We start from the raw sequence: 13,115 nt of genomic DNA, 5'->3' as shown, positions 1-13,115 counted from the left end.
ATGCCTAAGATAGCAATAGCAACAGCTTTGTTGTTGTTAGTTGCGAAGTCGTGTCCGACCCATCGCGACCCTATGGACAACGTTCCTCCAGGCCTTCCTGTCCTCCACCATCCTCCGGAGTCCATTCAAGCTCACACCCACTGCTTCAGTGACTCCATCCAGCCACCTCATTCTCTGTCGTCCCCTTCTTCTATTGCCCTCAATCTTTCCCAGCATTAGGCTCTTCTCCAGTGAGTCCTTCCTTCTCATTAGATGGCCAAAGTATTTGAGTTTTAGCTTCAGGATCTGGCCTTCTAAAGAGCAGTCAGGGTTGATCTCCTCTAGGACTGACCGGTTTGATCGCCTTGCAGTCCAAGGGACTCGCAGGAGTCTTCTCCAGCACCAGAGTTCAAAGGCTTCAATTCTTTGGCGTTCAGCCTTTCTTATGGTCCAGCTTTCACTGCCATACATTGCAACTGGGAAGACCATAGCCTTGACTATACGCACTTTTGTTGACAGGGTGATGTCTCTGCTTTTTAGTGTGCTGTCTAGATTTGCCATGGCTTTCCTCCCCAGGAGCAAGCGTCTTTTAATTTCTTGGCTACAGTCCCCATCTGCAGTGATCTTGGAGCCCAGGAAAATAAAATCTGTCACTACCTCCATTTCTTCCCCATCTATTTGCCAGGAATTGAGAGGGCCAGATGCCATGATCTTGGTTTTCTTAATGTTTAGTTTCAACCCAAGTTTTGCACTCTCCTTCTTCACTCGCAACAAGAGGCTCTTTAGTTCCTCTTCACTTTCTGCCATTAGAGTGGTGTCATCTGCATATCTTAGGTTGTTGATGTTTCTTCCGGCAATCTTAATTCCAACTTTTGATTCATCTAGCCCTGCCTTTCTCATGATGTGCTCTGCATATAAATTAAATAGGCAAGGCGACAGTATATACCACTTCATAGTGCTTTACAGCCCTTTCTAACCAGTTTAGAGAATCAGCTTTTTGCCTCCATTAATCTATGTCCTCATTTTACTGACCTCAGAAAGTTGGAAGACTGAGTCAACCTTGAGCAGGTCAGGATTGAGTTCCTGGCAGCGAGCAGAGACAGCTTGCAGTACTGCCTTCTAACCATTTAATTTAATTTAATTTAATTTATTATCATTTCTATACCGCCCTTCTCCCGAAGGACTCAGGGCGGTGTACAGGGCAAGAATAAAACACAGAAATTTACAAAAATTAAAAAATAATTAAATGCATGCCCGATTAAAATACAATTGATACATAATAAAAACCCCAATAAAAATGATAAAAACCCCACCAATCCCCCCTCAGGCCAGGCCGGCTTGCTCGAACAAGTATGTTTTCAGATCGCGGCGAAAGGAGCGCAGATCGGGCGCCGTCCGGAGCTCAACCGGTAACTGGTTCCATAGCTCCGGGGCGCCCACAGAGAAGGATCTCCCCCTGGGGGCCACCAGACGGCATTCTCTGACCGGTGGCACCCTGAGGAGGCCCTCTCTGTGGGAACGCACAGGGCGCAGGGAGCTTGATGCCGGCAGCAGATGTTCCCTGAGGTACTCCGGCCCCATGCCATGGAGGGCTTTGAACGCCATTACTAGCACCTTGAATCTCACCCGGAAGACAACTGGCAACCAATGCAGCTCACGGAGCAGAGGTGTCACGTGGGAGTATCGGGAAACTCCCAACACAACTCTCGCGGCTGCATTCTGTACCAGCTGGAGCCTCCGGGTGGTCCTCAAGGGAAGCCCCATGTAGAGGGCGTTGCAGTAGTCTAGACGAGAGGTCACGAGCGCGTGAGTGACCGTGCATAAATCATCCCGGCTTAGATAGGGCCGCAACTGGCGCACCAGGCGAACCTGGGCGAAAGCCCCCCTAGTCACGGCCACCATGTGATCTTCCAAGGTAAGCCGCGAATCTAGGAGGACTCCCAAGTTGCGAGCCCTATCTACGGGGGGTAATAATTCACCCCCCATAGAAAGAGATGGAATATCCGAATAGACCCGGGATGAAGGTATGCAAAGCCACTCGGTCTTGTCGGGGTTGAGTTGAAGTCTGTTCCTCCCCATCCAGGCCCGAACCGCCTCCAGGCAACGGGACATCACGTTGAGGGCATCACTGGGGTGGTTTGGGGTAGAAAGAAAAAGCTGGGTATCATCAGCGTACTGATGATACCCAACTCCAAAGCCACGAATGATCTCACCCAGCGGTTTCATATAGATGTTGAACAGGAGAGGCGAGAGGACCGACCCCTGAGGAACTCCACAAACGAGAGACCTCGCGGTCGACCTCTGCCCTCCTGTCAACACCGACTGCGAGCGTCCCTGGAGATAGGAGGAGAACCACTGTAAAACCGTGCCTCCCACTCCCAATCCCCTGAGACGCCGCAGCAGGATACCATGGTCGATGGTATCGAAAGCCGCTGAGAGGTCCAATAGGACTAGAACAGAGGAATGACCCCTGTCCCGAGCCCTCCAGAGATCATTCACCAGCGCGACCAATGCCGTCTCCGTGCTGTGCCCGGGCCTGAAACCCGATTGGTACGGGTCTAGATAATCCGCTTCATCCAGGACCAAAGGGAGCTGGTGCGCCACCACACTCTCAACAACCTTCGCAAGAAAGCGAAGGTTGGAGACCGGACGAAAGTTGTTCAATACAGCTGGGTCCAAGGCAGGCTTCACTGTCAAAATCCAACAACCAAAGGGGACTGGAGGCTAAAACATATAAAGAAAAGTTGCTGGAATTGGGTTTGTCTAGTTCATGGCTCAGCAACCTGCGGCTCTGGAGCCGCATGCGGCTCATTCAGCCTTCTCCTGCAGCTCCAGTCCTCCTCTGCCATTTGCAGAGAGAGAGACACAGACACAGAAAGAGGCACTTGCGCTTCCCTTCTCTCTCTCTCTCTCTCTCTCTCTCTCTCTCTCTCTCTCTCTCTCTCTCTCTCTCTCTGTGTGTGTGTGTGTGTGTGTATGTGTGTAAAACTCATGCTGTTCTCCGAGAAGCTGACAAGCAGCCTCTATTTCTTTTTAATTAAACTCTTCAATCAAGCTCACCCCCTTGTGCATACGCACATGTGGGTTTTGCGGCTCCCAGTAGTTTTTTTCCTCTGGGAAACGGGTCCAAGTGGCTTTTTGAGTGTTTAAGGTTGCCAACTCCTGGTCTAGTTTAATGAAGAGAAGGGCGAGGGGTGACATGATAGCAGTGTTCCAATATCTCAGGGGCTGCCACAAAGAAGAGGGAGTCAAGCTATTCTCCATAGCACCTGAAAGCAGGACAAGAAGCAACGGATGGAAACTAACCAAAGAGAGAAGCAACCTAGAACTAATGAGAAATTTCCTGACAGTTAGAACAATTAATCAGTGGAACAACCTGCCTCCAGAAGCTGTGAATGCTCCAACACTGTAAGTTTTTAAGAAGAGATATTTTCCCTCAGATCCTGAAATGTGAGTTTAACAGTACAGAGAAAGGAAGAGGCTTGCCTTTTGCTTTTCCTATTAGATCCCTCCTCAGGAAGAAGACCTCCATATTTTTAAACTCAGGATCTGCAGGATATATATGTGTGTCCATACAGCTAGCAGGAAGACAGTTGGCTTTACATGGTGATTGCATTGGCTGCTACCATTTTTAGAAGATATTAAGAGAAATGAAAAATCTTATAAATACTGTATAAAGTATGTAAGAAGTCATCTCACTTGAACACTCCCTCCTTCCCCAAAAGCCATGATAATAATTTAATCTGGTTTGGCACTAAGCTATTTCCTAACCTTTTGTATAGGTTTAATTCTGTTCCATTGCAGTATTTTAAGATCAAATACCGGTAGTTTAGTTATCCATCTGCTAGCTGAAGTTGTTGAGGTTTTTTAATTGCGGGTGCAAACATAAAGAAGGAAGTTATATGAGATAACAGATTAAATGCTCAGGAGAACTGTTACGTGGCTGAAATTTTGATTGGTATTTAATGTAATTGGCCATTCATCTTCCTCTTGCTGTTTATATTCTACTTGGGATTGTCTTCCAAATTCATGTTAATTCATTCCCCCCTTTCAAACAAAATTTACAGACATAAACAAACACAAGCACTTTGCTAGGAAGGTGACCTTGCTCTCACAAACAGCATGCTGGCAATTATTTTTAATGTAACACTGTTGCATATGCCTTACATAACTTTCAGGACATAAAGATGGCAGGATTAAAGGGAAAAAATGGATGAGAATAATTGAGAATAAACAACAAATAGTTGGCTTGCAAAATATTTTTGAAGAAATACAAACATTATAATTATCTGAGGTAAAAGCTGGTGAACTCAGTCTGAGCATGCCTGATAATAATCCAAGTCCTTTCATGTCTACTTAGTTCAGAAACATTCTGTAATACATTTCTGGCTAATCTACTTACAAATTTCATAGGCTGACACTATAGAGAAGCCTACCTCTAACCTGCTGGCTTCTCTTTCAGGATTCTCAGCTGATGTAGTGAACAATAACCATGTTGATTGGGAGGTTTTGTATTCCCCATCTGGCACATTTGAAAGAGCAGCAAGTTAGGAGATGATCTACTGAAGTATTGCAACTTTTACTGTTGTGTAACTAGTATGTGAAGTGACTCGTTGTGTATTACTGAAGGAATGAAAAAAGAGTAGCTTCCCAGATTCATTGTCCTATGCCAGCACTTCTTTTTCATCTATGAAATAAAAAATTCTGGTATTAGAGAGGGACGCATATGAGTTAGGAAGGTCAGGAAATATGGGAAAGATGATCCTAAATAGAAATCCAGCTTTTGCTTTCCTCTTTTTTAAGTACTGAGCCAGAAATATTTCTGGCTTGCAGCTCTTTGCTAGATTTGAGCTTGTCGATCAGAAGATCGGCAGTTTGGTGGGTCCAATCCCGAGTGCCGCGTAGCAGAGTGAGCGCCTGTTACTCGTCCCAGCTTCTGCCAACCTAGAAGTTCGAAAGCACGTAAAAATGCAAGTAGAAAAATAGGGACCACTATGTTGGGAAGGTAACAGCGTTCCTTGCGCCTTTGGCATCTAGTCATGCCGGCCACATGACCACGGAGACGTCCTCAGACAAACGCTGGCTCTTCAGCTTTGAAACAGAGATGAGCACCGGCCCCTAGAGTTGGAAACAACTAGCACGATATTGACATAATGGACTGAAGGCTAGAAAAAACTTCTGCACAATAAGAGCAATTCAGCTTTGGAACTAATTGCTCAGAAAGCTGTTGTGCCATTTTCCCCCCACTGAATATGTAGAAGCAGAGCCTAACAACCATGCTCCTGAGATGCTATATTTTGAATTGCTGCATTGAGTAGTGGTCGGTCTTGATCTAAATGTCCCTTTTGCCACATTATTCTGTTGCTCTGTCATCGTGCCCATATGGTTTCCTTGTTTCTTCAAATCTCCTTTACTTTCATGGAGCAAAATGCTAGTTGCTGGTGGATAAGAGAGAGCAGAAAGCACTGAGCTTGTGGGAGCACTGAATTGAAGTTATGGCATGTAGTCTCATTGTTGCAGACATGATGTGAAATTTCCAGATTCACCTTGTCACTGTTAGGTCTATGGGTTGATCTACCCCAATCTGCTAGCCCCCAAATATTGAATGTCTCGGGAAGTCAGCATCATACAAATTAGTATGTCTAAGCAATATGTTGTGACTATATTTTACTTAGATCATTTAAATAAAATAATTACATTCATCACTCTGTCATTGTACCCCATTCTAATATAATTTGAAATATCTGGTGATAATTTTTTTGAAATTTTTTGATCTTCATAAGTTTGTTCATATTTTAAAAGCTGAACAACAGCACTTAAAATATGACATATTGATTTAGATGGCCAGCTTTTTCAAGATCAGAATGCTTGGACTCATTTATATACTCACTGTTATAGCACTGAATTCCAAATAATTACTTCAATTTGATAAAGAAAGAATTATTGTCATTAATTTTTAATTGGGATCAAAGGGATTTTCCTAGTCCTGAATAATCCACACCCAGAATGATATACAGCTAATCCTCAACCTATGACCACAATTGAACCCAAAATTTATGTTACTAAGTGAGATATTTGTTAAATTAGTTTTGCCCCATTTTATGACCTTTCTTGCCATAGTTGTTAAGTGAATCGCTGCAGTTGTTCAGCTATTAAGATGGTTGTCAAGTGAATCTGACTTCTCCATTGACTTTGCTTGTCAGTCACATGACCCAGGGACACTGCAGCCATCATAAATGAGACAGTTGACAAGTGACTGAATTTTGATCATGTGACCCATGGGGATGCTGCAACAGTCAGAAGTGTGAAAAATGGTTATGTCACTTTTTTTACTGCTGTTACAACTTTGAACGGTCACTAAACAAACTGTTGTAAGTCAAGAACTATCTGTAATAATACTGTTGTAAGTCAAGAACTATCTGTAATAATAGTGCCAGTTGAAAGGAAAAATCTGTCTGAAGAAAAAGCTGTTGTGACTCAGGGCCAGCCTGTGGGTCCGGCAGCCGGCTCAGATGTCTCGGATGACTCAGATGAGGGGGAGGAGGAGTGTGTGGGAGACGAACCGGCTGATGATGGTTTGGAGGCTTCGCAGAGCCCCCAGCGGGGGCCCTCTTCTCAGCTGCGTGAGCCCGATAGTGCGGAGGATGATGACCCACAGCTGGCCCTGTTCAACGACGCCCGACGCAGGAGGCAGTCGAGCAGGACCAAACAGAGAAAGGCTGTGGGACTCCTCGGGAGGAGGCACAGGGAGGCCACGCCCTGATCTCTAAATAAAAGGAGTGTTTGGGGAAGGGCTGGTTGCTGAAAGCAACCCTTCCGTTTGAGGATTCAAGTTCCAGTGTTTTTGTTTCTTGTTCTGGTGTTTGAGTAATAAATCTTGGCAGACGCTTTTCAGCCTCAGACGCTCTCCAGTCTCTACTGTTTGAACAGGGGTTTGCCTTATTGCAAGGCCGGTAGCAGGCTGGTTCAGAACAAAAGCTTCTGAGTTTATATATGCTGTATTATGTGAATATGATGCTATTCCTGTTTATCTTTCTTTGTGATTTACACAGATTATTATGCCACATAGGTTCATTGTTCTGCTTGTTTGATCACTCAGGTTTTTTTTTTATTTTGACTGACAGGAAGTATGTGTACTTTGACAGTTTTGTAGGCTGCAAATTACACGTTTATGGGCCACTGAGAAGGTGAACAGAAGACAATTCTGCTACTAGCTTTAAATACACAGGAATATTCTGAATGTGTTGAAAAGAAATTCATAGAGTTTTAAGAAGAGGGAATAGTTTCACAAGGTACTAATAGCATTTTTCCCTTTGTAAGAAGGTAAAAGAATTTTTAAAAGCCACATTTTAATCCGGTTAGAATGTATACAACATTATGTAGTCCCAAATCTGGTGTACAGTGCACAGTGGAACTGCAGGATTCTGCATCTCCTAAAACACCTCACCGAGGTACACTGAGCCTCAGGAGGAGGAGAGAATAACTGAAAATCAAGCAGGCACAGTTTGCTGAAGTCCTTTGGCAAAGATCCACAGATACATATTTTTATTTCTCATTAGCTGAAGAGGAAGATTCACAGCAGCAGTCAGGCTTTCCACTTCCCAGATGAGCCAAGCATGATTCCAGCTTCATTCTTCTTGTAGAGGACATGAATTATTGGCTGTTCGTGTAATCACCACTGTGGTTCCATCAGTGTCTGTATTGCAGATAATTTGACAGCTACTAATGGCTGTCTTTATCAGGTACTTTAAATAGGCAACTTGTTAAAACAGGGAAAGACTCCCTATTCCTCCTGTTCTCAGCAGTTGTAGAAAATGATGTATGAGACAAGGATAACTCAATATCTTTATGAGTAAACAGAAGCAGCTGTTTTGCTCTGAGCAATAAGTCACTCATGGTTTATAGTAATAAAATAATAGTTTATTGGGAAATGGAATGACAGCCCAAATCAACTATATTGACAGCAAACAGCTACAGTTTTCCATTAAAAAACTTGGTGCACATCGAAGTAAGCAACTGTGCCTACGTGTGTTAAGCCAAGAGCGAGGAAGTGTCAGCAACAAAATTAGTTCTTTTCCTCCATATCACTTTCAGAATGCTATTGTGCCAAATCAGAGCAATTCAGTCCTTGCAGTGCTTTTTTTAATGAATTCTTTAGTCCAATATTTAAAAATATTTCCATTTTCCTGGCCATAAGCAATAGATGATCTGATCAATTGATAAAAGTTATGCAGCTGATCTTTGCCTGGCACTAAGCCCCACTGAGCTTTGTGAGATTTACTTCTGAATAGATATCCATAAATTTGTGCCAGGAAAGCTATTAACATCAGGCCCTGTTGCTGATATATGTCATCACCAGGTAATGAGTTTCCAAGGAGTGTAAAATATCCTCCCAATTGTGTTTTGTCACACTACATGTGTTAATTAGTTCACCCCTGCAAAGAATGCCTCTGTTACAATCCCACAATTACTTTGTGGTGAGCCATTGGAAAGAATAAAGCATCACTGCCTGAACCTTTTCCTATTCTCCACCCCGAACTCATTGTTTACTTCCAAGAGCGACTTTCCAGAGAAGTCGCAAAAGCTTTTTAAATGACTTTAGTCATTTTACAAGAGGTGCCTGTATAGTCATTTTAGTCATTTTACAAGAGGTGCCTTTCAAAGGCTTTTGCACAGCCTTGATCTTAACCATTTCTAAATTTTAATTCACTAAGAATGTTGCTTTTTCCATTTGCATACCTCCATCCACCTTCCAGCTTACTTTGTTTTCCATTGCCTGTAAAGTCATTTCAGTATAATTTTTCCCACATTGTGATATCTTCAAAGTTTTTGCAAATAATATTCTTCATCCACCTACTATTGTTTAGCTCTGTGAGATGATTTTCAGCTTTGGGTCTTTAAATACTAGATTATAATGTTTAGTAGCTCTGATTAGAATAGAAATCATATTTCATGTTTCATTGACAACTGACTTTATGGGCACGATGCATAATGCTCCCAAACAATATTGATACAATCTGTTTTCAGTTATTACTTTACTTGTACATAATACATTGAGATATTCCACAGCAGAACTCAATTCATATCTGTTTTGATAGCTTTAGCCGCAGGCAACTATGATAACACAGCTATTCTGTAATTTAAATGAACATAGCAAATAAAAGGCTATGGAATAGGAAGAACTGATAAGAATGGAAACATATTACTGAGCCTTTTATAATATCTTTTCTACAGACCAGAGCCATCTCTCTGTCCATAGCTCTTCAGTATTTCAGAAAGAAAAGAAAAGGGACTTTGCACTTCGAAGCAGAATAAGAACAAAGGAAAACTTCAAACAGATCCAGTTTGTCCTTTGATCGGGGACTCAGAGAATATGAGAATATTGTGTATATTTATATTTTTACTAGCAGTTTCCACAGCCTGAAAAATTTGCTGAAGCCCTGATCTCATGTACTGTGCTCTCTCCTTAGTATGACAATGTGTATTGTCAAAATAACATGTATTTATTATTTTAATAATTTAGCTTGTTATTTTTACTTGGTTGTAAGCTGCCTGAAATTGCCTCTTGGTGACATGAAAAGCATACAAATTTAATTAATAATAAGTAAATAAACAAAACGTTGAAACTGGCTATATGATAGGCAATTCGTCTATGGCTAAGGGAGAAGCAGCTTCCCAACAATTCTGTTTTCAATTGTGTTACACATGAAGGTTTTCTAAATTTTCACTGTGGTAATAGTGGATTGTGTGATGAAATTGGAATAAAGACACCTGAATTTAGAGTGTTACTCAGCTACAAAATTCACTTGAAGTAGTCACACATCAGACTAGGCTACAGGTCATTTAAGCCAGGACTCCTCTCACTTTTCATCTGATTGACTCCTTCATGAAGTTTCAGATTGTTTATTGATTATATTAATATAATTTAATAATTGGTGCTTTAACTAATAATACTAGAGAATAGTAATAATAGATATAATTATTGTGGAAAAGAAAAAAAGTCTGGTTCATTGATATTGCAATACCAGGTGATGCACAAATTGAGGAGAAACAGCTAGAAAAAATAACAAAATATCGTGACTTCCAAATTGAACTTGAGCGATTATGGAGGAAGAAATCAGTGGTTGGACAAACAATAATAATAGGAGCCCTTGGAGTAATACCCAAAGGTCTGCGTAGATACATAGAAATTTTAAACTTATTAGAGCTGAATAGTCTGACTTTCCAAAAAAACCACCTTACTTGGAACTGCCTTTATACTCAGACCTTACCTTAACAGCTCTTAGGTCCTTGGTTAGGACTTGAACTATTAAGTTTTTCCCAGTCCCAGACTATGAATTGAATTGAAGATTAACTAATAATAGAGATAATTCAAGGCTGTTCTTACTGGTGGCTGACCATCTAACTCTGGATAACACTCTCTTTACTCCAGCCACCTCACCTTCAGGACTAGGAAGTGATGTGGAACTCTACAGAAACCCCAACTGACCTTCCAACATTTATCAACTGCCTTTTGATCCTCACTCTTTGATTGACCCCCTGGATAATCCCATCAATCCTGGGGCTACTATGTTGACCACTTTGGAGAATCCTGATTTATACATACATTGTGTAGCTGGATTTGTGAAGTGCAGTGATCGGTTTCTCATAATATTCTTAAGTCTCTATCAAGAAAATCTACTAAACAGATTCATATATTCCTGAATTTCTTGGCAGAAAAAAGAAGTGCCAGAAGATAGATGAATGAATTAGAAGTGCTGAGATAACTATAAGCAACAGTACAAACTATTAGAGTCTCTTCTGCATGGATTCAGTTTTTAATAATTCCAACTGTATATCAGTTTGTGGCTATTTGTATATATGCTAATGTGTGTGAACCTAGCTAGTGTGATTTGCAAATAATGATTTATGGATTAATATCAACCAAATGAAATTAAGCAAACCATGGTTCAGCATCTTATGTGAATACAGCTTGTATGTGTCGTAGTTGCCACCATAATCAGACTTATTAAAGGCTGAATGAATTAAAAATATTGTGCAGCAGAATGAAACAGCATCACAATATATTTTTATTATGATGACAGTCCAGAGTATAGGGCAACTAATAATATATGTTTGTATGACTTGGAGTTACTTTTATTATAAATAGCATATTATTTCAGTGATCCTCACAATAGTCCTATAAAACTTTTTTTCCTTGTATTTCAGATATGAGACTGAGAGTGAAAGAAAATGCTTTCCTCAAAATACAGATAATTGAATTCTGTTGCATTTATAGCCGAAGTACTTTCTGAATTAAAGAATTCCAAGTGTTATGCTTTGTAACTCTGTGTATGCTACACAGCAGATCATTTCAAAACAGTTCATAATAAACTGGGCATGCTCAAAAACAGTGATAGGTTTTGACTAATGCATGACTGAAGTAGTTTTCTGGATTGTGACCTGCTTTATTGGCCTTATACAGAAAAATGAAAAAATGTTCAAGTAGATGTTGTTGTTAGCTGCGAAGTCATGTCCGACTCATCGCGAACCTATGGACAATGTTCCTCCAGGCCTTCCTGTCCTCTAACATCTTCTGGAGTAACACTCTACAAATAGGGCCTATTAGGTTAAGAAATTCAAACAAAAGGGCAGGATATTAGGTCTCTAGGACAAATTAGTAACTTATGTATTACAAAGAAATATTTTGCTCTAATTGGCTGACATCCATTATCCTCAGTCCTTTTTTCTAAATAAATGCTTAAAGTCAGAAGCATTCTTTCTGCCTGTATCATCAAGGCAAGTGGAAATAAATAATGATTACAAATAAGCATTGTCTTGTTGTTGTTGTTAGTTGCGAAGTCGTGTCCGACCCATCGCGACCCTATGGACAATGTTCCTCCAGGCCTTCCTGTCCTCTACCATCTTCTGGAGTCCATTTAAGCTCACGCCTACTGCTTCAGTGACTCCATCCAGCCACCTCATTCTCTGTCGTCCCCTTCTTCTCTTGCCCTCAATCTTTCCCAGCATTAGGCTCTTCTCCAGTGAGTCCTTCCTTCTCATTAGGTGGCCAAAGTATTTGAGTTTCAGCTTCAGGAACTGGCCTTCTAAAGAGCAGTCAGGGTTGATCTCCTCTAGGACTGACCGGTTTGATCGCCTTGCAGTCCAAGAGACTCGCAGGAGTCTTCTCCAGCACCACAATTCAAAGGCCTCAATTCTTTGGCGCTCAGCCTTTTTTATGGTCCAACTTTCACTACCATACATTGCAACTGGGAAGACCATAGCGTTGACTATACGCACTTTTGTTGACAGAGTGATATCTCTGCTTTTTAGTGTGTCATGGCTTTCCTCCCGAAGAGCAAGTGTCTTTTAATTTCTTGGCTACAGTCCCCATCTGCAGTGATCTTGGAGCCCAGGAAAATAAAATCTGTCACTACCTTCATTTCTTCCCCATCTATTTGCCAGGAATTGAGAGGGCTGGATGCCATGATTTTGGTTTTCTTAATGTTAAGTTTCAATCCAAGTTTTGCACTCTCTCTCTTCACCCGCAACAAGAGGCTCTTTAGTTCTTCTTCACTTTCTGCCATTAGAGTGGTATCATCTGCATATCTCAGGTTATTGATATTTCTTCCGGCAATCTTAATTCCAACTTTTGATTCATCTAGCCCTGCTTTTCTCATGATGTGCTCTGCATATAAGTTAAATAGGCAGGGCGACAGTATACAGCCTTGCCGGACTCCTTTCCCAATTTTGAACCAATCAGTGGTTCTGTGTCCAGTTCTCACTGTTGCTTCTTGGCCCACATATAGGTTTCTCAAGAGACAAATAAGATGGTCTGGTACACCCATCTCTTTAAGAACTTGCCACAGTTTGTTATGGTCCACACAATCAAAGGCTTTAGCATAGTCAATGAAGCAGAAGTAGATGTTTTTCTGGAACTCTCTAGCTTTCTCCATGATCCAGCGTTTGTTGGCAATTTGATCTCTAGTTCCTCTGCCTCTTCGAAATCCTGCCTGTACTTCTGGTAGTTCTCGATCCACATACTGCTGGAGTCTAGCTTGTAGGATTTTAAGCATAACTTTACTAGCATGAGAAATGAGTGCAATGGTGCGATAGTTTGAACATTCTTTGGCACTGCCTTTCTTTGGAATTGGAAT

The sequence above is a fragment of the Vipera berus genome (genome assembly GCF_964194415.1).
Source record: "Vipera berus genome assembly, chromosome: 2".
NCBI classification, from domain to species: Eukaryota; Metazoa; Chordata; class Lepidosauria; order Squamata; family Viperidae; genus Vipera; species Vipera berus.
The sequence above is the reverse complement of the archived record's forward strand: the minus strand, read 5'-3'. Positions refer to the sequence as shown.